Source organism: Chlorocebus sabaeus, chromosome 25 (genome assembly GCF_047675955.1).
Source record: "Chlorocebus sabaeus isolate Y175 chromosome 25, mChlSab1.0.hap1, whole genome shotgun sequence".
Taxonomy (NCBI): Eukaryota; Metazoa; Chordata; class Mammalia; order Primates; family Cercopithecidae; genus Chlorocebus; species Chlorocebus sabaeus.
Genome location: NC_132928.1, coordinates 29,195,715 through 29,223,568, shown reverse-complemented (window position 1 = coordinate 29,223,568; position 27,854 = coordinate 29,195,715). Strand labels below are relative to the sequence as shown.

General features: G+C 42.2%; 1 long non-coding RNA gene across 1 annotated transcript; it reads right to left on the bottom strand.

The window, feature by feature from the left end:
- Nucleotides 1–72: 72 nt before the first annotated feature.
- LOC103230353 (uncharacterized) lies at nucleotides 73–26,287 on the bottom strand. Its single transcript, XR_496520.3, has 4 exons — nucleotides 20,554–26,287; nucleotides 19,106–19,182; nucleotides 11,785–11,845; nucleotides 73–2,003 (listed from the first exon to the last, which is right to left on the bottom strand). It is a non-coding gene; the product is annotated as an uncharacterized lncRNA (long non-coding RNA).
- Between the last annotated feature and the right edge of the window lie 1,567 nt (nucleotides 26,288–27,854).

Below are 27,854 nucleotides of genomic sequence, written 5' to 3'. Positions count from 1 at the left end.
GTGCCACTGCACTCCAGCCTGGGAGACAGAGTGAGACTCCGTGTCCAAAAAAAAAAAAAAAAAAAAAAACTCCTTTTTCAAACAGTACCCCTCTCCACCCTGTCCCCATAAACATTGTTCTGAACAGTGAAACAGTGAGCACACTGACCACCTAGGAGGTGCCTCATTCATTCTTGAGCCCCCAAGACTTAGCACAGTAAGCAAGCCCTGACTCTCAGTACCCGCCTTCCACACAGGCCATTTCCTGTCCTAAGATCTGTTCCGTTCTCTCCCTGGAAATGACCTCCTCCTGCTTCCGTTTCTTCTTCATTCCAGATGCAGATCAGGAATCTTCTCCACCAGCCTTCCCTGAATCTCAGCTCAAGCCTGTGCTCCACAGCTCCTGAGCATGTTTCTAGCTGCCACTCACCACTTTGTACTGATTTTATCTGTTGAAGCTTCTAGTCTTCCTCATGAGATAGTAAACAGAAAGGAGTTCTTAGCCTTTTTTTTGTGCCTCTTAAAGCCTTCTCAAAATAAGGTAAAATAGATACAGGCATATGCAGAAAACTGATTATGAAATACAGTTATCAAACTATTCAAACATTTATTGGCTGTCACACCGTATGCGCCTTGTTATTGATCTAGTGGTAGGTCAGATGACTACCATTATTTCAAAGTAGTGATCTGTATAAACGGGAATAGCTACCACTCCTGTGGCTTGTCATTACCATTGATAACAAGGAAATACTGTATTGCAGTTAGAGGGTGGTGAAACTGTAATCTTTTCCTATAAAAGTTCACAGGCCCCTGAATTCCTCCGAAGGACAAGGAGCCACAGGGCCCTAGAAAGAACAGCTGTTTAGAGGGGCCGTGTCCTCTTTATGTTTGGGTTCTCAATGCTCTCGGCACACAGCAGGGAACTTAATATCTCAGCTACAAAACAATGCAATAACAATAACAATATTAAGTATAAATTCAAAAAACTAAGATAGTTTATCCTGCTAATACTTGTTGCTGTTACGACTAGTAGGCTTACACCAAAGTATGTCCTGGAAAATGGTTTACCAACTGCCAAAGACCTTGAAAATACATTTACCTGGAACCATGGCATTCCCTGGCCACCTCATAACATTCTTCAATTCTTCAAAGTATTAGCATAAAACCAAGGAAAGAAATAGATAAAGATCAGAGGGATTTAGAGGAGGAAGTCATTTCCCTTAATGTGACCTCACCATGTACAATATGACCTTCAAATGGAGCATGTAGCTCTCTAAAGCCTTGAGAAATGGATGAAATTCCCTTTGCTCAGTCTGTCTTCTCATTGCAGTGGTGAATAACGCAAGATGTTTCATGCTAACCACGGCCCTCTCTTGATATTACTAAATACTTCCTTTCTTCTCTATTTACTGTTGCAGTTATTGTTGAGAGCATTTCATAAGAGTGTGAAAACAATGAAATGAGTTCAAGTAAACTGAAGTAACAATGAAGCACCTACAGAGAAAAAAAAAAATCCTGTTCACAGTGAGCTTTCACATGACCTTCTTTAGTCTTTTATTTTAATTGAGACAGGGTCTCTGTCACCCAGGCTGGAGTGCAGTGGTGCAACCAGGGCTCACACGACCTCCACCTCCTGGGCTCACGTGATTCTCCCATCTCAACCTCCAGAGCAGCTGGGACTACAGGTGCGTGCCAACACACCCAGCTTTTCTGTATTTTTTATAGAGATGGAGTTTCGCCATGTTGCCCAGGCTGGTCTCAAACTCCTGCACTCGAGCGGTCCACCCGCGTTGGCTTCCCAAAGTGTTGGGATTACATGCATGAGCCACCATGCCTGGCCAACCTTCTTTAGCCTTACAGCACACGTTGAACCATCCACTCCTGGGTCCGGGTGGTGGGTGCAAGCCCAGGTCTGTCTCCATTCTGCCGGCAGCACGGAAAAGGCTACTCTTCTGCCTCCTACATCACACCCATTTCCTTGGTATTTGAGGTGAATTGGTTTCTTCCAGTATAGTTCTAAAGAACTAAGGTGAGAAAAAAAAAAAAAAAAAACCTTAAAATCTCTTTTTTGCTCCTACCCAAGAAATTTGGGAGCCACTCTTACCCTAAATCAGTCACTTACCCAAATTCAAAAGAATGTTGAGCTAGCCTGTTGGTCCATCCACACCCCTATCCCTATTGTAGCACTAAACATTGGCAACATTGAAAATGAGCTCTGTAGAAACAAGCAGTTTTGGAAACTCAGTATCAAGATAGTGGCTCACTGCCTAGATGAGAGTTTGTAAAATTCCCGAGAAGTACTGAGTAAAATTCCTAACTCACCAGAAGAGAAAGGCCACAATTCTGAAGTAAGGGGGATGGCATCCCATCTGGCTTCCCGGGGGTCACAGCCAAGGCTAGCTGATTTGCAGAACATTTTGCATACGACAGAAATGAGCATCCCTCCTCTCTCTCACTCACTCTCTCACTCACCAGCTTTTTACCTGTGGTTTACGTTCAAATCAATCCCATTTTCAAAGTAGTAACAACTACCATTACACCACTTCTCCCAAAAGTTACCAAACTACTGCCCTATTATTTCTGTGTTCTAACTTCTCAAGAAAGTAGTTCACAGTTGATGTCTTCACTTCCTCCCTCTGATTCTTGCCTCTAACCTCTCTGAACTCCTGTTCCCAGCCATCAGTCCCTGCACTGGACTGCAATTAATTCACTGAAATGGGTGGTGTCAAAGTCAAAGACTTCATAATTGCCAATCACAGATGATTTTGAGTCCTGAGCTTCCACAATCCTGAGGGATGCTTGACACCACCCTCTAGCTGGAAACAGTCCTTCTGTGTTTCCAGTCCTACTTCTCCATTTCTCCTGCATTTTCTTTCGATGCTAGTATTCCTAATTTTCTGTCTTTCCTTTTTGTTTTTGTTTTGTTTTTGTGTTTTAAAATGAGACTGGGTCAAAGTGATCCTCCTGCCTCAGCCTCCTGAGTACCTGAGACTACAGGCACACACCACCATGCCCAGCTAATTTTTGCATTTTTTGTAGAGACAGGGTTTTGCCACATTGACTAGGCTGAAATTTTCCTTCTTTAGTCCTCTTTTCTCATTTAATCTAGCCATTCTCTTTAGGAGATTTAATTCACTGGGCTTCAGGCTTTTTTGCTTAAGAATCTCCTAAAATAAAAACTACCAGGCTGGGCATGGTGGCTCACGCTTGTAATCCCAGCACTTTGGGAGGCCGAGGCAAGTGGTTTTGTGGCCGTAGGCCTGTGGTCCCCGCCACCCAGGAGGCTGAGGTGGGAGAATCACTTGAACCCAGGAGGCAGAGGCTGCAGTGAGCCAGGATCACGCCACTGCTCTCCAGCCTGAGTGCCAGAGCGAGATCCTGTCTCAAAAAAACAAAACAAAACAAAAAACCCCACAAAAACAAAACTGCATACTCCTATGCAATTTCTTTTTGTTTGTTTGTTTTGAGACAGAGTCTCGCTCTGTCACCAGGCTGGAGTGCAGTGGCACGACCTTGGCTCATGCAACCTCCACTTCCCCGGTTCAAGCAATTCCCCTGCCTCAGCCTTCTGAGTAGCTGGGACTACAGGTGTGCACCACCACGCCCAACTAATTTTTTGTATTTTAGTAGAGATGGGGTTTCACCATGTCGGCAAGGCTGGTCTCGATCTCCTGACCTGATGATCTGCCCGCCTGGGCCTCCCAAAGTGCTAGGATTACAGGCGTGAGCCACCTCACTGAGCCCTCCTATGCAATTTCTGATTTGACATTCAAATATTTTATTTCATTTTATTTATTTTATTATTTATTTACTTGACAGGGGCTCACTCTTCATCCAAGCTAGAGTACAGTGGGGAGATTATGGCTCACTGTAGTCTCAAACTCCTGAACTCAAGCAATCCAACTGCCTCAGCCTCCCAAGTAGCTATAATCCCAAATGTAAATGGTTGCAATGAATTGATAGTATTTTGTAAATATACAATATCTTCTTTTGTAGTCAGAATATTATATCATTCTTATTTCTGCTTTAACTTCTGTTTTCATTCACTTACTCCACAGAGTTCTGGTTGGGAGGAGGGTTGTTCTGTTGTTCAGGCTGAAGTGCAGTGGTGCAGTGACAGCTCACGCGGCTTCAAACTCCTGAGCTCAAGAGATTCTCTGCCTCAGCCTCTCAAGCAGCTGAGGCTACCGGTATGGGCCACCACGTCCAGCTAACTTTTTACTTTTTTTTTTTACAAAAGTGTAGAGACTGGGTTCTCACTATGTTACCCAGGCTGGTTTTGAACTCCTGGCCTTAAGTGATCCTCCTCCCTCGGCCTCCCAAAGTGCTGGGATTAGGTTGGGCATGGTGGCTCACACCTGTAATCCCAGCACTTTGGGAGGCCAAGGCAGGTGAATCATGAGGTCAAGAGATCAAGACCATCCTGGCTAACTCGGTGAAACCCCATCTCTACTAAAAATACAAAAAATTAGCCGGGCGTGGTGGCATGCTCCTGTAGTCCCAGCTACTTGGGAGGCTGAGGCAGGAGAATCGCTTGAACCCGGGAGGCGGAGGTTGCAGTAAGCCGAGATCTCGCCACTGAACTCCAGCCTGTGTGACAAAATGAGACTCCATCTCAAAAAAAAAACAACAACAAAAACAAAAAAAAAGTGCTGGGATTACAGGCATGAGCTACTGTGCCCAACCTCCCACAGATATTTTAACAGCTTTATTGCAATATAAAACACATACGGGCCATGTGCAGTGGCTCATGCCCGTAATCCCAACACTGTGGGAGGCCGAGGTGGGTGGATCACAGGGTCAGGAGATCGAGACCAGCCTGGTCAGCATGGTGAAACCCCGTCTCTACTAAAAATACAAGAAAATTAGCCAGGCATGGTGGTGTGCACCTGTAATCCCAGCTACTGGGGAGGCTGAGGCAGGAGAATCACTCGAACCCACGAGACAGAAGTTGCAGTGAGCTGAGACTGTGCCACTGCACTCCAACCTGGGTGATAGAGACTCCATCTCAAAAAAAAAAAAAAAATACCATATAATTTATCCATTTAAAGAATGCAACTTAATGGTTTTCAGCGTATTTACAGCCTGCAACCACCAGTACAATCAGCCTTAAGACATCCTCATCATCCCATCACCCCAAAAAGAAACCTAGTACTCATTAGTACTCATTCCTCATCGTCTCCTCCCCTACTACAGCCCTAAGCAACCACTGATCTACTTTCTGTCTCCATAAATTTGCCTATTCTGAACATTTCATACAAATGGAATCATATAATATGTAATCTTTTGTGACTGGTTTCCTTCACTTGGCATAATATTTCAAGGTTCACCCATGTTGTAGAATGAATCAGTACTCATTCCTTTTACTGTCCAATAATATTCAATTATATGGATACGCCACATTTTGTTTATCCATTCATCAGCTGGTGGACATTTGAATTGTATCCACTTTTTGGTTATTATGAATAAGGCTGCTATAGCCAGGCGCGGGTCTGTAATCCCAGCACTTTGGGAGGCGGAGACGGGCGGATCCCAAGGTCAGGAGATCAAGACCATCCTGGCTAACATGGTGAAACCCTGTCTCTACTAAAAATACAAAAAATTAGCCGGGCATGGTGGCAGGCGCTTGTAGTGGTGGCAGGTGCCTGTAGTGGTGGCAGGCACTGTAGTCCCAGCTACTCAGGAGGCTGAGGCAGAGAATGGTGTAAACCCAGGAGGCAGAGGTTGCAGTGAGTAGAACAAGCCACTGCATTCCAGCCTGGGTGACAGAGCGAGACTCCACTTCAAAAAAAAAAAAAAAAGAATAAGGCTGCTATAAACATTTGGATGCAAGTTTTTGTTTTACCCACCAATTATAAATGAAATTTGTTTTTATGCTTCAAAAGCTTTTATTGGCCAGGCACAGTGGCCCATGCCTGTAATCTCAGCACTTTGGGAAGCCAAGGCCAGCAGATGACCTGAGGTCAGGAGTTTGAGACCAGCCTGGCCAACATGGGAAAACCCCATCTCTACCAAAAATACAAAAATTAGCTGGGCATGGTGGCGAGCACCTGTAATCCCAGCTACTCGGGAGACTGAGGCACAAGAATCACTTGAACCTGGAAGTTGGAGGTTGCAGTGAGCTGAGATCATGCTGCTGTACTCCAGCATGGGTGACAAAGTGAGACTCTGTCTCAAAAAAAAAAAACTTTTATTAATAACCCTTTCACATATCTCATCCACAAAACTATGGACATAAATTAAAATTTAAAATAGAAAAAAAAATGTGACCATCATCCTCTAGGTATACAAAGAAAAATTCCTCTGGATTAAGTAGTAGTAAATTCCAGTTATTCATAGTACACAATTAATCAAAACATCATAAGTATATTATAAACTTTGACAATCATTCAACATAAAGTTTTATTAGAAATACATTCTTTACTGAGATTAATGAGATGAACCGGGTTTATTTCCCTGTTATTCATTAATGGGTTTGTGGATGACTTATTATTATAATGAAACAGTTTGGTATAATTATATCACTATTTTTCTTTTTATAGATACAATAAGTGATAAACTCTTTTTAAATAAATAAAAGAATGGACGTATTTTAGCTACAGCAATGTCACTCAAATCTTTGAAATCCTTGAAAGTCATAGCCCCAAATCACTTTGTAGTCTATCCTTATGTTCAGCCAGGCACAGTGGTGCGCAACTGTAATCCCACCCATCCTGTGAGGCTGAGGTGGGAGGACCACTTGAAGTTCCAGGCTGTAGTGTGCTATGATCACACTTGTGAACAGCCACTGCACTCCAGCCTGGGCAACATACTAAGACCCTATCTCTAAAGAGAGACAGACAGAGAGAGAGAGAGAGAGAGAGAGAGAGAGAGTGTGTGTGTGTGTGTGTGTGTGTGTGTGTGTGTGTGTGTGTGTGTGTGTTTAGGTCTCCCTTCAAGTATGTTGAAAGCGAACAGCCAGAAGCCAGACCCACCTGACTTGTAAAAGGAAGCGTCACATGCCCTGAGTCCTTCACATTCTCCTACATGCATTACATTTGAGGTTTTTTGTTTTTTTTTTTTTTACCTTGCCAAACACACCATAGCAAGATAATGGAAGTGCAAGAGGTGTGTATTTTCCCTGTTCTCCAAGGGATCCATTTGAGAAAAGTGTATATATATGGACAGTGAAGGTCTGAAAATTGCTTCCCTCCCTCAGAACCACTGATTCTATTTACAGCCATGCGACTCTCAAATCTAGCTCATCTCTTACTAAGCCCTTGACCCTGCAGCCTGAAGCACACTGCTTCATCAGCCCTCAGGCCCCTCACTATAGGGGTCTCAATAGGTCTCACATTGAGCTAATCTTCCCCAAATTTATCTCCCTTACTAACAGGCACCCTCATGCACGCTGTTCACCACACTGCTGCCAGATCAACATCCTACACAAGCAAATCCTGTCAAGTTGCTGCTCCACTTGAACTCCTTCACTGGTGCCCAGAATCTACCTTAACCCTTTGCATGCAAAGCACCTCATCTGAGAAACAGTGAAGTCAGGTCCTCTACGGGGAAATGACACATGCTCTCAGGCTGGCCCTCTGAGACCTGGTTAAGAAGTGCCAGACCTCGGCCGGGCGCGGTGGCTCAAGCCTGTAATCCCAGCACTTTGGGAGGCCGAGACAGGCGGATCACGAGGTCAGGAGATCGAGACCATCCTGGTTAACACGGTGAAACCCCGTCTCTACTAAAAAATACAAAAAACTAGCCGGGCGATGTGGCGGACGCCTGTAGTCCCAGCTACTCGGGAGGCTGAGGCAGGAGAATGGCGTGAACCCGGGAGGCGGAGCTTGCAGTGAGCTGAGATCCGGCCACTGCACTCCAGCCTGGGTGGCAGAGCGAGACTCCGTCTCTAAAAAAAAAAAAAAAAAAAAAAAAAAAAGAAGTGCCAGACCTCAAGGACACAGGACAGGTTAGTGGTTAAAAGGATGGACTCTGGAATGGAACTACCTGGGTTAAAGGCAGTTTACTCACTGATAACTTTGACCTCCCTGAGCCCATCTCTTCATCTGCAGAGTATAATACTATCTTTCTTAAAGGGCAGGTGAAAAGATTAAGTGAGATAATGTACGTAATTTGCTTAGCACAGTGCTTGACACATAGTAAGTTAGAATAATACCTCAGTGAGTCTTAGCTGCCATCATCTTCCTCATAATTATCATGAAATTAACTCCTAAAGTCTTCCATTGAGGGTCCAAGTCCCTTACATGTCAGAGAAGCCCATCTTGCAGCCTCTCCTCTACTCTTCCCCACACCACACCACTTACTATCCTCCCTGTCCCTCTCCCAAATCAGACTTTCACATCTCTGGGTCTGGGTACCCACTCTTCCCCTCACCTAGAATTCTTTCCCTACTCTGCCTGGTGAATGCCACCTTTCAAGACAGCCTCATTTGTTATTCCATCTCAAGTCCCCTCTGAGGCTCCCTCCTCTTTTTCTAGAACTCGCAGTATTGTAGCACCTCAAAGCTCAGTCTGTTGACCCCTTCTCTTCTCCATCAGTACTCCCTTTATGATCTCTCTCTCTCCGGGCTTTAAATACTTATACGCTGGTAATTTCTAAAAGCGTATCACCAGACCAGACCCTTTCCCTCTTCCATTTGATCAATTGGACATCTCACACTCAACATGAGCAAAAATGAACCCTTGGTGTTCCCCCCAAATCTGTTTCCTCTGCATATCCTTCCCACCCCAGGTATTGGCAACGCCATCCTTCCAGGTGCTCATGCCAAAAGCCCTGGAGTAAATCCTCACCTTCTCTTTTCCACTCACATTCCATATCCAACCCAGGGATAAATCCTGTTGGTTCTACTTTCAACATATATCCAGAATCTTCCTACTACTCACCCCCGTACTGTTAAGAGCCCTGGTCAGACCCATCATCATCTCTTGTCTGGATTACTCAATGGCTCCTAACTGGTCTTTCTGCATCAAACCCAGTCTATTCTGAATATAGCAATCAGAGCAATATTTTTAGATTTTTGTTGTTGCTGTTGTTTTTGAGACAGGGTCTTGCACTGTTGCCCAGGCTGGAGTGCAGTGGCATGATCATGGCTCACTGCACCCTCAACTTCCCAGGCTCAAGTGATCCTCCCGCCTCAGCCTCCTGAGTAGCTAGGACTACAGGTATACACCAGCATACCCAGCTTTATTTCTATTTCAGTAGAGATGAGGTCAGGCTACGTTGTCCAGGCTGGTCTCGAACTCCTGGTCTCAAGTGATCCTACTGCCTCGGCCTCCCAGAGAGCTGGGATTACAGGCATGAGCCATTGCACCTGGCTTAGAGCAATCTTTTTAAACTCTCAGTCACATGTCCTCCTCCACTCAGAACTTTGCAATGGCTCCATGTTGCTCTCATAGTTAAAACTCAGAGTCCTTAAAATGATGCTGGCCAGTCTGACTCCCTTACTCCCCGACCTCACTTTCAACTACTTTACCCCTCACTCACTCTGTTCCAGCCACATTTACTTCCTTGCTGTTCCTATATCTTGCCAGAAGGCAATTTCCTGTTTCTCCTTAGTTGTTTCCTCTGCTTGGAAATCTCTTCTGTTGAGATTCCCACATGGCTAGCAACTTCAAATCTTTGTTCAAATCTCACCTTCTCAATGAAAACTGCCCTGACCTGAGCTAGATCTCAGACACAGGCACCTGACCCCACTCATCTACGTGGTCTCCCAGGAGGCTCGGCCTCTTAACTAGTTCTTCCTGGGCCTCTGAAAAAACCCTCCTGGCCGAGTGCCTTCTCTGGCCCCATATTAGGTTCCGAGAAAAGGAACCATTCTAATGTTATAGGGCTCAAATCAATTGTTCCAGATGCCAAGGCCTGTAAACAATTGAGACTGAAACCATGCATGCTAGAAGCCTGTGCTGTCCCACTGTGCTGCTTGCTGGAGAGCTCCATGGCCTTGTCCTGCCCAACATAGGCCATTATTCTACCCCTAGCAACGAGCGCAATTCCATGTCTAATCAGGGAGTAGAATGATGAAAAGCAGTTAGTTGAGGATTTGGGATTGTTGGTTTTTGTGGATTTTTTTTTTTTTTTTAAATTATCAAGTCATTTTATTATGTCCATCAGTCAAAATTGGAAAAAAATGGCTGGGCGCAGTGGCTCACGTCTGTAATCCCAGCACTCTGGGAGGCCGAGGTGGGCAGATCACGAGGTCAGGAGATCAAGACCATCCTGGCTAACACGGTAAAACTCTGTCTCTACTAAACAAAATACAAAAAATTAGCCGGGCGTGGTGGCAGGCACCTGTAGTCCCAGCTACTTGGGAGGCTGAGGCAGGAGAATGGCGCGAACCTGAGAGGCAGAGCTAACAGTGAGCCGAGATCACTCCACTGCACTCTAGCCTGGGCAACAGAGCAAGACTCCATCTCAAAAAAAAGGAAAAAACCACAAAGGATTCTTAATACATTTCATGTTTTCATCTGTGGATGTTAATTACAGAATAGCTGACAGCAGAAACTCATTTTAGGTTAGAATCTTTCTCTGAGTCTCACTGGGCTCCTGCGTGATTATTTGCAACCCTTCTGTCCCTTCTTCCAGGCCTTCCCTTTATCCCACCCCACCCCATCTCACCTCTGCTCCCTCTTAATTGTTCATTGAGAGAAAGCAAGAACACCAACCAACTGATGACGTTCTTTCTGTACTTAGTGTTACCTGCCAGTGAGTAGTCATTTTTGTGAGCTGGGAGACATTCTCCACCATGGCTAATTACCAGGGAGTTCGAGTCATTCTGCCTGGGTTCAAATACCCCCTCTGCCACCGATGCTGTGGGAATGATTTGGCCTCTTTAAGGTATTGAACATTAGTGTTCCTTCTTTATAGGGGCTGTAAGGATGGAGTGAGCGAATTCGATTAAAGACCAGAGCCAGCCTCTGGCATAGAGGAAGTGAGCACTCAGAGTACAGTAGCTGTTGCTACTGATATTTCACAGGCTCTGATGCAGAGAAGCTTGTCCCCAGTGCTCCGTCCACAAAGGGAGCAAGTTGCTCCCCATTCATGACTCAAAATACCCTGAAGGAAGATTATGTTCATTAGTTCTTCAGTAAATTTCCACCTTGTGAAATGACTTCGGATGTTTGTTAATGCTGGTAAGCTTTCCGACTTCCCTGTGAGAGGAGTGTTGGCATTCTCTTTAGCCCCAAATACTTACTTTAAAGAAAACCACTCTTATGTTACAAAAATACAATAGCAGTTCTAAATAAAAGTTATTCTGACTTCAATCTTTATCTATAACCCTCATTTCCAGTGAGTTCTATAAACTTTCTTTCTGATTCTAAGGAAACTGTAGCTTCCTGCCACTTCCTCTATTAATATAGTTGTAGTAACATCTCCTCACTGTCTATTCAACTACATAATCAAAATAGGAAAACAGACTTCCTAAAAGTTGAACTTAAGTTAGACATTAACTCTCAATATCTGGTTCATGATTGTATTTTTTGTTATTAATTCTTTAAAATTAATTCAAGAATCTTAATTATGCAAAGCTTCAGAATAATGGCAAAGACTATTTTCTCCTTTGCAAGGCAACTGCTTTACCATTTATATTCATTTTCACTTTCTAGGAATACAAATAAATATTAGAGAATTTCACACACTAAAAAATTGTCAATCAGAAAGAGGACTCAGCAGACTATTAGAAATCTGTAAAAAAAAACAAAAAAAAGTTGTTTTAAGTATATATAAGTTACTATGTATCTGTGTACACAGTAACTTTCTCCTTTCCAGTCTTCCTATTTGTATTCAAATATTCAAATAACAACATACCAGATAGCTGCCCACAGTGTGATTTTCTGCAGTACTTTTCCTGGATGCAAAATGTTTGACCCTGCAAAGACAAGGTGACTCAGCACATTCAAATTGCAGAGCTCAGGTTTAGAGGATAGATACATTGCAAGAACTGCTGAGAAGATATTAGGAGAGGATTTTTATTAAGGTTTGAAAGGTCAAAGAATTTAAATGTATGCCCCTCTAGCCCTACCCCCACCCTGCCCCAAAAAAGAAAAATATGGACTGGAGAAATGAGAAATAAGATTGCGGTAAAAACAATTCTATCTGATTGCTAAAAAGATTGTTGTACTTAACTATATTAGCATTTAAATGGCCCCAGTAGGACATGGAGGAAATACCTACACACTAATGCAAAAAAGGTAGGGAAGCTGGTCAAGTTTGCACCTTTTTTGTCCCATTGTTTAAATGGAGCCAGTTTTTTCCCCAGGCTGGATAAACAGACTGCAATGAAGGTGAAACAGACATTGAGAAAGCTAATGCTACTTACAAAAAAAGCAAATAAACTAAATTTTGTTAAATTTACAAAGACTGTAAAGTTGAAAAATTGAGAATGTTAAGCACTATCTGCTTTTCTACTGGTGTGTTTGGAAACTAGTGATTCCCAAACCTTGCAGACTATCAAAACCACAGGGGAGGTTTTCATAAATGTAGATTGACAGTTCCCTTCCTGTCCCCATTCTGATTCAGTGGGTTTGGGGTAGAGCCCAGGAGTCTATAAAACACTCATCCATGTGATTCCCACACACAGGTTAGGCTGGGATCAGACACAGCTGATGAAATGCAAAGGTGAGGCAAAACAAACTGGGAGTCACATCTCTCCCAGCCCAACTGTAAAATGCATGGGTAAAAAGTCAAAGGGTACTTTAACATTTAGGAGGATGTCTCTTCATATGTTAAAGCTGACAAATAAGGCCAGGCGCGGTGGCTCACGCCTGTAATCCCAGCACTTTGGGAGGCCAAGGTGGGTGGATAACTTGAAGTCAGGAGTTCAAGACCAGCCTTACCAACATGGTGAACACCCATCTCTACTAAAAATACAAAACTTAGCCGGGCATGATGGCAGGTGCCTGTAATCCCAGCCACTCAAGAGGCTGAGGAGGGAGAATCACTTAAACCCGGGAGGCAGAGGTTGCAGTGAGCCGAGATGGCACCACTTTACTCAAGCCTGGGTGAAAGAGTGAGACTCTGTATCAAAAAAAAAAAAAAAAAACTTGACAAATATTAGTCGTATTTTTAATTGTCTTACCTTTTAAAATTCCCAAAGATATCCCTAAATTTTAAAAGTTATTTTAGAACATGACCTTGCCTTCTAGTTCCTGTTTATAGTGATGGGCTACACATATCTTTGTGCCTGAAACAAAGACTTCTTTGCCAGACTCTGTGCCTGCTAATTTCCTTCAATTCATTCACAAAATCTTCACTGCAACTCCTGTAAGTAACGACTATGATCCCCATTTTACAGATGAAGAAGTGTGGCTATGAGAATTGTTCTAGTGATAAAGCTGAGACTTAAACAGAGTCCTAATACTCATGCTGGGTTGTCCACTGTTATAAAGGGCTGGGTTTGTTGGTTGGTTGGTTATTTGGAGAAACTAACACATGACATTTGGATATGTTCAAAAGAATCTCAGGCCTGGCATAATCTTCATACATTCAGCAAACAACGAGTTAGGCATCATGTCAGGTGTGGGCAAATACAAGGACCCCCCACAGCTCTCTACCCTGGAAGTACCTTCCCCACCCCTCTACAGGGTAGCAGACAGACAAAGGAATCACCTCCAAGAGCTTCTTCTGGACTTTGCTCAATTAACTGTCCCATTGTCTTCAGGGACACATGCGTAGCCGTCTGAACTGAAACATTTCCACTGCTGATTCAGAAATGTGTTCACCCTAATTATGGGCACAGAATGCTCTGAGGAACACAGGTGGGAGGGGCTGTCTGGGGCCCTCTGGATGCCTTCACAGAGAATATGGCTTATGAGCTGAAGGTTGAAGGATGAAAAATATGTCACAAAGCAAAGGAAAAGGGCCCAGGGCAGAATGTGCTGGGCCTACCATGTCCAGCAGGGGACCCTGGGGCTGAAGTAAGGCCAGAGGTAGGAGCAACAGGGGGAATGGGGCAGGTGGGGAGGCGGGGTGTAGGCTGGGAAAAGACCCAGAAGGGGATTTTATGCTATGTAAGGAGTTTAGAATTCAAAAGATGCAAAAGGGAACCAATAATGGGGTTTTGTGTGTGTGTGTGTGTGTGTGTGTGTGTGTGTGTGTGTGTGTGTTTTGGCTAAAGAAGGAACAAAGATATCTGTAACTGGTTGTGATCAATTAGTTGTAAACACTGTTGCACTTGACCAGCCCCAGCAGTGGTTTTTATGCAGAGGAGTCATAGGACCAGATTGGTATTTAATAATGCTTGTGCCAAGGTAGAGAATGGGTTGCACAGAAGGCACAGGGTTTGACGGATCAGATCAAAGGCTGTTGCAACAATCAAGGTTGGATCCAGTCCAGACTAATGGTGTGATCCTGCCATTAAAAAAAAGGACCTCACTGGAGAAATCTCTGAGGTTCGGGTCATGAGCTTTCGAGTCAGGTGGGCTGAATGCTGGTTCTCAACCTCTTCTTAGCCATGTCCTTAATGTCATCAAAACCTCACCTTGCTTATTGCAGATGAGATGAAATCTGCTGTCTGGGTCATTTTGCAAATGAAATCGGGGTTCATGCTCATCTGCACAAGGTTCTCACTCCATCAGTGGTGATAGCATTGATGATGATGATGATGATAATGATGATGATAATGATGATGACAATGACAGACAACACTTGAGTGACTGACTGGCTTTAGGCTGAGGGTAAGTGATAGAAGAGTACAGGATACCTCCAAGTTTCCTAATCAGGTGAATGAAGGCACACATTGTCAACCAGGTTGGGGGCACAGAAAGAGGACCTGGTTTTGGAAAAAAAAAAAAAAAAAGCAGCGCATTTGTTTTGAACATGTGCTAAGGATACCTACAAGAATTTGTTTTATGAACAGTTAGCTGGAAATACAGATTGAAAGAGGAGTCAGGGCCAGGCATGGTGGCTCACACCTGTAATCCCAGGACTTTGGGAGGCTAAGGCGGGCGAATCATGAAGTCAGGAGTTCGAGACCAGCCTGGCCAACACATGGTAAAACCCTGTCTCTACTAAAAATACAAAAAGTTAGCTGGGCATAGTGGCAGGTGCCTGTAATCTCAGCTACTCGGGAGGCTGAGGCAGCAGAATTGCTTGAACCCGGCAGGCAGAGGTTGCAGTGAGCCGAGATCGCACCACTGTACTCCAGCCCGGGCGACAGAGTGAGACTCCGTCTCAAAAAAACAAAAAAAAAAAAAAAAGGAAAAGAAAGGAAAGAAAGAGGAGTCAGGGCTAGAAGTACAAATTTATGAGCCATTTGGGATCACGTTTGAAGCCGTGGGAATGAAGTTTCAGGGAACACTAATACATATGGCATACTGAGAAGAAACCAGACTAGCAACTATTTTGCTCAAAATGAAAGCTCTGATTCAGGATTGTCAGAAACAGAGAGCCATTAAACAAATGTACATTGAGAGCAAACTACATGCCAGGCACTGCCCTGGAGCTGGAAACTGGAACATACAAGTCAACCCAAGGAAAGCTCACATTGTCACAGAGGACACAACCCTACAATAAACCTGGTACCCCAAAAGAGGGAAACCACCACGAGGGAAGTAGGCAGGGTGCAGGCAGAGTGTGGAGATGGTAAGTGCCTGAGGGAGGCCCAGGCTAGCTACAGGGGCCAGGTAAGGCCTCCCTAGGAGAGGACACTTGAGCTGAGACCTGAGACTAGGAGAGCATTAACTGAGGACTTATTAAGTACAAGGCTCTGTTCTAAGCCTTTTAAGTACATTATCCTATTTAATCCTTACAACAACCCAATGATGTAGGTGCTGTTATTATCCTCATACTAAAAATAAGGAAACTTAACCACAGAAATGTTAAGTAACTTCCCCCACACAGCTAGCAAGCTGGCAGAGAAGACCCTGACTCAGACAGTCTAGCTTCAGACAGCCCATGCTCTTCCCCACTGCACAAACTGCTTCTCACTGTCTGTGATAAATGCTCCTATTAATAGAAAATGAGTTCAAGAAGGAAAATGCGATCAACAGTGATCACACTGGTTCGCAGCACAAAGGCTTCATCTAGAAATAATTGCAAGTGCTTGGTCTTTGCTATGTTACTAGTTAAAGCATGGACGCTTCATAGAGAATTGGTCAGTAGCCCCAGATTCAAGTGTCAGGTTCACTATTCTCTCATTCCGTAACCTGGGGACAGACAAGCAATGACCTCTACGAACCTTCATTCTTTTCACCAGTAAGATAGGTCTAACACACAACTCCAAAATTACCATGAAGATAAAGAGATACAAGCCACATACATGACAATCTCTAGCAGACAATGTTATCTTCAGGAGCTGGCTGATGCTGGGGAAAGGTTCCCAGTACAGATAGCACACCATGACGTCTTCATAAAAAGCTGAAGCTCAGAGCAGGTGCGGCACTGAAAACAGGACACTTTAGGTGACAGCCTACAGACTGCTATTCTGAGAAAAGATCTTCAAGGGGTGGAAAAAATCACTTTTAGAACTCCAACTGGTCTTATCAATTTTTAAGAAAAATTAAATTTGTCATATTTGCCACTGTGAAAATCAGCTCAAATATACAACAGGAAAGCTTATTTCGCTGAAACTCAGTTCATTCCAAAGTGACTCAATCAAAAAAGATAGGCTTCTTCTGTGTTCTACCTTTTCTCCCCCTACTTTCCTCATACCAGACAATAAAGTATTGTCCCTTGTGAGGTAGAAACAAAATAGCAACATGAAAACAAATTCTAATAGCTCATGGGAAGAACAGACATCAAGATCCCAAAGTTCTATGTTAAATGCCTTAAGAGGAACCACCACTGTGCAATGGTGGTCCAGAAAGAGCACGCTCAGCCAGCTGGATCAGGAATGATTATGAAGAAAGGATTTGATCACAGCTTTACAGGGCTTTAAAGGGCAAACTACGGTTTCCTGCAGTGGCTTTGGAAGACAGCATCCACAAGGCCCTGAGAGGCATGGCTTTGCCTGCCTTTGTCTCCTACAGCATCCACCACTCTCCTAGCCCCGACTGCCAGCCACAAGGGCAGCTCTGTTCCTCTCAGGATCCTTCGAGGCCACCCCTACATGCAGGCATCTGCACTTCCTCAGGATCAGAAATACTTCTGGTCTGTGAATGAGCTTCACACTGCTGGTCTCAAGGGGAATATAACCTTTTCTGTAAAGCCTTCACTGAGCACCTGCCCCTCTAAAGTTCCCACCTGGACATGCCCCATATCCACCACCATCACTCCTCCACACAAACTCATTAACATTCTATTTTACTTTCTTTACAGTACTTATAAAGTACCATGGCAAATTATCGTGTTCAATTTTTTGACTGGATTATTTTCTGCCCATCTCCATCCTCTACTAAAAATTAAGTCACATAAGTGCCTAGATATTGTCTTTCTTTTTCACCCTTATATTCCCAGCACCTGGCAGGAAGTAAAGAGCTCAATAAATATTTATTGAATCAATACAGGAATGCAGAAGAGCATGATCAAGTTGCAGAGGCAGAAAAATAAAAGCTGAGTTTGAGAAAGTGGTAAGTTGTATGTTCTGGTCCAGCTGGGCACAGATGGATGAGGTGGGACAGGTTGCTTGCAGAGGACTTGATGCAGTTTGGACTGAGTAGATAGCGGGAGAGCTTCTGAGAGTGTTTGATCAGGCAAGACCTTGAGCAGTGCTGTCGTTAGAGAGGATTAGGCCAGCAACTATGAATAGGATGAACTGAAATTAAGCTAGAAAGCCCAGAGAAAACCATTTGTTACCCCTAAAATTGGCAAAGATTAAGAAGTCTGACAAATGTTGGAAAGTATCTGGGGAAACAGTTTTCCAACAGTTGAAAATCAATTTGGTAATATCTCTTAAAAGTTAAATTGTGCCTATTCAAAATGTAGCAATCCTGCATCTAGGAATCAAGACTAAGAAACTATTGCCTATATATTAGTGAAAAAATTATAAACAATCATATATTCACTAATAAATTGATAAAATGTGGTATTATTTATGCTATGAAATACCAGATAGCAAATAGATGGGCGTGGTGGCTCATACCTGTAATCCCAGCACTTTGGGAGGCCGAGGCGGGCAGATCACCTGTGGTTGGGAGTTCGAGACCAGCCTGGCCAATACAGTGAAACCCTGTCTCTACTAAAAATATAAAAATTAGCCGGGCTTGGTGGTGGGCACCTGTAGTCCCAGCTACTTGGGAGGCTGAGGCTTGAACCCAGGAGGCAGAAGTTGCAGTGAGCTGAGATTGTACCACTGCACTCCAGCCTGAGTGACAGAGCAAGACACTGTCTCAAAAAAAAAAAAAAAAGCTAGACAGCAACTAAAAATAATGAATATGTATAGATGTGTGTGTGTGTGTCTGTACAAAAACATGGCTAGACCTTAAAAACAATACTCAGAGAAAGTAAACAAATCATATAACAGTGGGCTGGGCATGGTGGTTCACACTTGTAATCCTAGCATTTTGGGAAGCAGAGAAGGGAGGATCTTTTGAGGCCAGGAGTTTGAGACCAGGCAACATTGTGAGATCCTATCTCTACCAAAAAAAAAAAAAAATTAGCCAGGCATAGTGGCACACAACAGTAGTCCTAGCTACTTGAGAAGCTGGAGCAGGAGGATCACTTGAGCCCAGGAGGTCACGGCTGCAGTGAGCTATGATCATGCACTCCAGCCTGGGTGACAGGGTGAGATCTTATCTCTCTAAAAAAGAAACTATTTATGTATATTTAAATCCATAAAACAATACTACATATTAACTATGGGTACATATAAATATATATATAAAATATTAAAAAGTATACAAACTGAACATGGGCTCTGGGACATCAGGACAGAAGGAGGAAATGGAATTAATATTCAAAGGCAACTTGATTTTATCATCAATGTTTTATTTCATTAAAAAGTTGAATCAGATATGACCATAATAATAACAGTTGTTAATTTCGAATGATGGGAATATAGTAGCGTTTACTGGGAATCAGAAGAGAGATGCTAGACACAGATGGAAAAACTAACAGGATTTCAGGACTAGGTGGGTTAGTGGAGGGTCTAAAGTTGCCAGAAAGAATGAAGAGTAAAAATCATATTCTCTAGAGGCTAGCCACACCATTAAAAGAACTAAAAAGCAATGAGCTCTACTTTAGAAAGGTTTACCTTATTAATGAGACAGCCAAATCATGGTCAGCAAGAAGTCAGAATTCAAAAACCCGAGCGGGCACTGACAAGCTATCCTGCAAAAGTAAGGAACAAAATAGGTGCCTCAATCAATATCCTCAAAAAAAATTTTTTTAAGACTTTTTTAAGGTCCATAGAGAGTTCACTTTGTGTATTTGGCTTGTTTACTATATATATAGAAACCCAACCACAGTGTCCTATACTCAACAATTGAAAGTGAGGTTACTAAATTTTAATACACATTTCTAGAAAGCCTGGGGGTCTGATTCCGAAAATCAGCCATTCTACTAAGATAACTTGTTAAGAGTTTCCTTTCAGTAAGCAAAATTGACTGACAGAGCAAACAATGATCCAAATTTACACTGTTCAAATTAAAATTTCAAGCATTAACCTCTATTCTGAAATCAAGCTGCCTGTCTCTACATAAAGATTATCAACTTCCAATTATCAGAAGAATGCAGCTTATCTTTATTATGTACCCCCCACAATATTTCATGATATTTACATGTTTGCATAGTACTTTCCTATCCTTTTGTAACATGTTTTGCAACTCCTGAAAAGTCAACAGTCTTAGCTCTTCTCTAAAGGGGGAAACACAAGAGACTGGGTGACTAGTTCAGGGTGACTCACAGGCAGAGTCAATATTGGAACTCGGAATACTGAGCCTGGCATTCCAAGTTCCCAAAACCTTTAGGCTCTTGCTAATCCCAGCAGAATTTTCTTCTTTACAGGGCTGTGCTTCTTTGAGGTCTCTGAGACCAGAATGTTAGTGTCCAAAGCTTTCTCCTTCAAAAGTAGTCAACAGTCAGAAATTAATGTTGGCCTGCAAGTTCAATGTTTTTCTTTTTTTTGAGACAGGGTCTCACTCAGTTGCCCAGGTTGGAGTGCAGTGGTACGATCATGGCTTACTACAGCCTTGACCTCCTGGGCTCAAGCAATCCTCCTGTTTCAGCCTTTCAAATAGTTGGGACCACAGCCACACCCCACCACACTCAGCTAATTTTTTAATCTTTTGTAGACATCATGGTCTCACTTTGTTGCCCAAGTTGGTCTCAAAGTCCTGGGTTCAAGGGATCCTCCCACCTTGGCCTCCCAAAGCACTGAAATTACAGGTATGAGCCACCACTTCCAGTCCATCTTCACTTTTTAAAAGACATAGCTAAACTGCATTGATACAACCTAACGATCTCCCTAATTAATGTAGCTTTGCTGGTAATTGTTTTTTTTAGAGTCCTCTGTTTAAGATTGGGTTAAATTCAAATCAAATGGTACTGTTTAAACTATTTGCTGTTTTTTGTGTTTGTTCGAGTTACTGCTATCTTGGACATGCTGAGCTTCTAACTGCCACAGGGCTAGTTTGCTGGTACTGACCTTATAAAGCCAACAGTTAGTGACTGTGTATATAAGGATTTAAGAGATTATTTTACCAGAATAAGGTTGCTTTGTAGCCATCCGGTGTAAATGGTGTTTCTTTCCATTAACAAATTGAAGCGCTCTTAAGCACCTGAAATTAAATAACAGCTTAAAAAATAAATTAATATACAAAAAATTTAGGTTTACTGACAATATCAGATTATTTCCCATTTAAAAAAAAAAATCACCCAACCTTTTTTTTCTGATGCCTTTCACGTGGGATTTCAAAAAGCTTTTCCAAATATTTTCACTATCCATAGTTTTCATTCTAATTTTGTAAATTAAAAAAAAAAGAGCCAAATAACTTACCCAAAGTTATGCAGTCAGTTGGTAGTAAAGACCAAATAAGAGCTCAAATTTAATCTAGTAATTAAGAATCTGACACAGTGTCCTCTTCGCTAAGTTGTACTACTGCCTCATTTTATTTCCCTTAAAAAATAATTGTTTGCATATCAATTAAACTGGTCATATTGAAATATAAAAGCAAGCCAGTATTATCAAGAGGTCCTTTCTTAAAGCAACAAAATGCAATCACCTTTGTGCTAAAAAAAAAAAAAATAAGCAATAAAAATAATTGTGTACCTTATAAATTTATCTACAAGTTTTAGCCTTCATTATATTCATTAATTAAAATGTCATAAATCTTCTTTTCCTATTGCTAAGATATTCTTCAACTTGCATACAAAGCACCAAAATGCACATCAGCCACAACACACACAAATTCATCACTCAATCTCGGTCCATTACTCTTGCCAAGGTCAGTATCGAATATTCTTGAAATTTTCACTTGTAGAATGAATAGATGTTTTGTAAGGATTATCTATTCAGGCAGAAAAAAAGGGGGGAGGGGAAGAACACAAGAAACAATTAGCTATTCAACTGGTACTGAGCAAATTCCAAGTACGGAATCCTTTGTTTGTTTTTATCTTGTTTTTGTTTTTCTTACCTACCTTGGGACTCCAGTCCATGAGAAGAAATACATCTTGTGAGATTTTTGTACAGCTTTTCTACAAACCTCCGTAGAGAAGGAAACGTTGTTGTCAGTTTTGGCTTCCTTTTGCAGTCAGGGACTGGGACCCAGAGTTATCTATTTGCATTTCAACACCCTTTTGTTTTCTGTCCCACAAGAGGCTCAACCAGTTCAAAAGCAGGTAAGGCAGTTAGATCACTGTAATAACCCTAGAAAACTCAAAGGAGAAAACTTTTGCAAACAATGTGGTTATTTTAGCAAAAAACTACTACTTATTTAATCATTCAAGCCTACAGAGCTCAAGCTAGACCATCTTGTTAAAAGTGTACCTTAGATTGTTCTTAATTCTCTCTGTGCCCGAGAGAGAAGAACAATGGCGAAAAGCAGGGTTAGGGAACAGAGAGGAAGAGAGTTCTGCGTCTGGAATCTCTTCTGAATAAACAAATATTCCTAAAATATCAAAATATTCATAGGAGTTTACAGGTCACATTATTGCATTTGATTCTGAGAGCAACAGCCTCCGTCATTTCGGCTGAAGGAGCATTCCTATATAGCTCTAACAAAATTAAGAGAAAAGAATGTTTTCTAGGTGGAGAGAGTTGGAGAGGATTGGTAAAGGTGCAGCCATCCCAGTGCCTGAAGGACACTCAGATACAAATGCTGCTGGTGTATAATTCCTGTCACACCCACTCAGATGACTACGTGGTCAAGATTCCAGAAAGTGATCCCCAGGGCAGCTTTCTAAGCATTTAATATTCCAAGAGGCATCAGCAGATAAAAATGTGCAGAGTTGCAAATTTTTAATAGAAAAATCCCCCAGGGTCTATGTTGAAGGTCAGTGTTTGGGAAAAGGCTATATTATAATGGGGCTACAGAGTCACAGATTAGAGATAGAAGGGACCATAAGGTTCATTTCCTCAAGGTCCATGGCTACACGGCTGGTTTGTGACAGGCTATGAGCTGTAGGGTAGCTCTCTGGGCTCCCAATCTCACACTCTTGAGCTTTTGGTTACCAAACCTGCTTAGATGAGATCCACAGTGAGGTTATATTGTATAAAATTCTAAGACTTGGCAAGTCAGCCTATAATGAAGATATATATGCATAGACTTCAAAGGACTGACTTTGTCATCACCTACAATAGCTCTGTCGGCAAGATTACTGATTCAGGCATTCAGCTTTTGGATAAGCATCTTTCCTTCCAACTTGCATGACAACAACTCCAACTGCTCTTAGAAATATTGGGGCCTCCAGTCTACTGATCCCTCTGCTTTCTCCCAATTCATTAGCCTTCAGCTGTTTTCACTTTCCTTCTTATTCAATTTCTAGTCCATGGTCTGTTATTACAATATTCTTTTTACCAGTCCCTTAAACTCCCTTCTTCTCTGTTTTTTCTACAAACGTATCTAGGAAAACAACAGCCCTCGTTGAACCCTGCCATCTCCTTTCTCTTTGCTTGCACACAACTGTCACACTCTGCTGGAGGTGATCAAAAGCATAGATAGGTTCATGGTCACCAACTTCTTATGGGCCCTCAATACTAACAACTGCATTTTTGTTTTATTTTTAAGAAATGGAGTCTTGCTCTGTCACCTAGGCTGGAGTGCAGTGGCATAAACACAACTCACTGCAGCCTCCAACTCCTGGGCTCAAGAATTCCTCCTGCCTCAGGATCCAAGTAGCTGGGACTGTAGGCACAAGCAACCATGCCCTGCTGTAACAACTGTGTTATGTTTCTTTTTACAACTCATTTTCCAACAATTATTTGAAACTTTCTCCATCACCTTCAAACTTCCAATACAGCCATCTCTCTCTCTTTACTCCTTCATCTTCTGCTTAGATGAGGACTCTCTAAATCTTTTTACACCCAAATCCCTGCTTTCACTCCTGCTTCAAGGTGAATGAGACTCCTCCTCCACAAGGAGAAATCCCTTCTCTTTTGCCTTACATTCTCTTCTCTCATCATCACCCACAAACTTTTTGTCACTGTTTTCTCATATCGCATCATTTTAATCAGAAAAGCCTATTGGTTCTGCCTTCAAAATATATCCAAAATCCAATAATTTCTCATCATCATCACTCCTACCCCCTCATCAAAGACATGGTCATCTGTCATCTAGACTATTAATGGTCTCTCAGCTTTCACCATTGTCCCGTTACAGTCTATTCTCAAAAGTGATCTTTTGAAATCATAAGTCAGAGCATGTTCCTCCTCTGCTTAAAACCCTCCAACGGCTTTCTGTTTACTCAGAGTAAAAGCTGAACTCCCTACAAAGACCTTTAATACCCTACCAGCACTGTCCAACACAACTTTTTGTGGCAATGGAAATGATCTACATCTCACTGTCCAATACTGTAGCCACTCGCTACATGTGGCTACTGTGAATTTGAAATGTGACTAGTGCAACTGAGAAAATGAATTTTTAATTTTTAAAATTTTAATGAATTTACATTTAAGTAGCCACTTATGGCTAGAGGCCTCCATGTTGGAATGCTCAGCTCTGCAAGATCTATTCCCCGTTCACCCTGTCCACCTCTTGCCTGAGCCTAGAAAAGCCCACATCACACTATAAAAACTCCTTTGAAGTCAGATGATGTCACTCCTCTGCTCAAAAATCTCTATGGTTTCCCATTTTACTCAAAAGCCAAAGAAAGTCCTTATCTTGATTTACAAGGCCTCATATGATCTGGCCACCTCACCCTTCTCTCTGACCTCAGCCTCTAGCTTAATCTCTTCCTTGTTGACTCCACTCCAGACACAACATTGCCCTCCTTAGTGGAACACACTAAGTATGCTATTGCCTCAGGGCCTTTGCTCATGCTGTTTCCACTGCCTGGAACATTCTTTTTCCCAATATTCATATGACAAACTCAGAGCTCCTTCACTTCCTTAGTAAGTACTCTGCTACAAGTGTCTTCTGATGAGAGGCTGATCTGACCTTACTTGATCTGAAAGTCCTATCCAAAACAATTCCCTCCCACTTGATCATTCTCTATCTCCATATTCTGTTTTTGTTGTTGTTGTTGTTTTTAAGTAGAGACGTAGTCTCACCATGTTGCCCAGGCTGGACTTGAACCCCTAGGCTCAAGTGACCCTCTCGCTTTGGCCTCCCAAAGTGCTAGGATTATAGGGATGAGCCAACATGCCTGCTCTCTGCTATTTCTTTATAGCACAGATCTCCATCTATGTTTCTTTACTTATTACTTGTCTCCATCCGCAGGGACAGCGTCTCTGTTTTATTCACAGCAGTATCCCTAATACCTGAAACAGTACCTGGCACAGAGTAGGGTCACACACACACACACACACACACACACACACACACACGGCTGAATTTGATGAGTGAATATGCATGGCCCTATGGTGCCAAAGACTACTTGCAAGTCTCAACACTGGTCTACAACCCAGCACCCTCCTGCTGCTATTCCCTGGGGAGAGGTTGGGAATGGGTTCCTCTCTAAATATAGTATCCTCACTTACAAGAGGGCAGCTGAGTGCTTAAACTGTATCAGCTCTAATCTTCACCATAACCCATTTTACCAGTATGGAAACAGACGGGTTAAGTAAACTACTTGAACTCAGCTAGAGTGACGCTGAGCCTGTTTCTTATGACGGGGTTTCCACGGTCAATAGAAGATTCTTCTATGGGCAGCTACAAAGATATGCATTAAAGTGACCACGTAGCTTCATTATAAATCTCTTTACTGACTCTATGCCTTCATAGGGGAAAATAAGAATAACTACTTTTGTAACAGACTAAATTAAAATTAATTTCAGAGAGTTAACAGAAAATGACCAGGTGCAGTGCCTCATGCCAGTAATCCCAGCACTTTGGGAAGGTGAAGCAGGCAGATCACTCAGGTCAGGAGTTTGAGTCCAGCCAGGCCAATATGGTGAAACCCTGTCTCTACTAAAAACACAAAAATTGGCCAGGCGTGGTGGCATACGCCTGTACTCCCAGCTACTCAGGAGGCTGAGGCAGGAGAATCGCTTGAACCAGGAGTCGGAGGTTGCATGAGCCAAGATCGCGCCACTGCACTCCAGCCTGGGCAACAGAATGAGACTGCCCCAAACAAATAAAAATAAAAAATAGAAAAAGAAAATGAATGCTATTCCCACTTTCATTTTTACTCCTCCCCTAACTGGCCTAAGTTTTTCTTACCAAATTGCCATCAGATTTTCAAAATGCTATGCTAAATAAAATACTGTTGGTCTTCATGTTTGAAAATGATGTTGCTGAGAGTGCTATTTTTTAAGCTAGAATTTTTACAGTCAGCAAATAAAGTAATGGTTGGTAAATTCAAGACCAGTTCCACAGAATGAATTGAATTCCTCTTAACCTGCTGGGCAAGAGTGAATGCTATTTTTTTTCTATGTTTAACATATTCATGAGGAGCAGGGATGGAGTAAGTACATTCAAGCCACAGAGAGTCAAAATAATTTTTGCCATTGGTTTTAATTATATATGCCATGATATCTTCTGGTAGAAATTACAAACTATAAACATTGGTTTGTGTTTCACATCCCATTCTTTTCCATTGTTGCCTGACAGAAGCCCCAATGAATAGAGAAGTTACATCCTTGGCTACAAAAATGGGGATGCAATTAGAATCATCCAACGGACAAAGAACCTAAAAAATTTTAGGGATTTTGGCACTCCTGTTTCCAATATCTTTGCTTCTCAGAGGGAAAAAACTCAGGTCAAGCAATTTGCTGCAAAGTACACTGTGACACATTCAGCAAGGACCAAGGTGTCCTAATTTCCCTGCAATCAGTGTGTTTTCTTTTCTTTTTTTCTGTTTTTTTTTTTTTTTTTTTTTTTTTTTTTTTTGAGATGGAGCCTTGCTCTGTCGCCCAGGCTGGAGTACAATGGCACGTCTCGGCTCACTGCAATCTCTGCCTCCTGGGTTCAAGCGATTCTGCTGCCTCAGCCTCCTGAGTAGCTGGGATTACAGGCGGATGCCACAACACCTGGCTAACTTTTGTATTTTTAGTAGAGACGGGGTTTCACCATGTTAGCCAGGCTGGTCTTGAACTCCCGACCTCAGGGAATCCGCCTGCCTCAGCCTCCCGAAGTGCTGTGATTGTAGGCATGAGCCACTGCGCCTGGCCCAGTGTGTTTCATTCAAAAACCAATGATTACCTTCCAATTGGTCTGGAAGAGGGAGATAATCTCCACAGAAAACCTGCATATGAGTCTTCTGACACTGTTCACAGTTACGAATTGCAAATTACTTTACAAAATTACTTCTCTCAAAATACTCAGACACCTGGCCACAGACTGCCAACCTAATACTAAAATAGGCACCTTGATCAGCTCACGCTGTGACTTTAACCATTCAGCTGCATTTGACCACAGTGACAGATATCTTTGCCAAAAGAAATATGAAAAACTCTGGGAGCTGATTGCAAAATTGGGATTGGTCCAAACTTTTCCAAAGTGATGGCTCTGTTGTCTGGAATGCCTCACAGCCAGGACATTTTTCTCAACATGTCAGCTCTACATAACGAAAGCAATAAGAAGAAAATCAGATGTGCACAGAGCTTTTCTCTCTCTGCCTAATATGGGAATAATAATTAACTGTCCAAAAATGTAAGCACTGGCTCATGGCTGATGATTCACCTTTAAAGTTGTGCAAAGAAAAAGGCCAAACCTTTTGCAAAGCATGTATCAGTCATGAAAATGTCTATTCCCTTTGACACAGTAATCTTATTGCTGGAAACTGATCCTAAGAAATGATCCAAAAGAAAAGATGTTCACTACAAAATATGAATGCCCAATAATCAGAAAAATGTTAATTATGGTACATTTTTCTAATGAAATTCTATATTATCATTAAAAATGAATTATGAAGACTGTCAAAATATACAGAAAATACTGAGGATGATATTAAATTGAAAAGCAGAATACAAATGATATATGTGCATTATGAATGTAACCATGTTCAAATATATTTGCACAGAGGAAAAATGGAATGGCAGTATTATGGGTGTTTTTTTATCTTAACATTTTGTAATGTTGATCTACTGTTTTATATGTAGAGAGAACACTCTGTTGCCCAGGCTGGAGTGCAGTGGTGCAATTATAGCTCATTGCATCGAACACCTGGGCTCAAGCAATTCTCTCACCTCAGCCTCCTCAGTAGCTAGGACTACAGGTGCCAGCCACTGTGCCAGGCTTGTTTTAATCTGTTTTTAAGTTATGTACAATATTTTATATTCCTTTTTATACAATAAACCAGCACATAAATAATTTTTAAATTATTTAAAATAGCTAGCTCATTTCAAATATTTGTCCTTTAAAAATTAGGAGCAGGACACTTGCCCAACATTTGACAACCAGCAG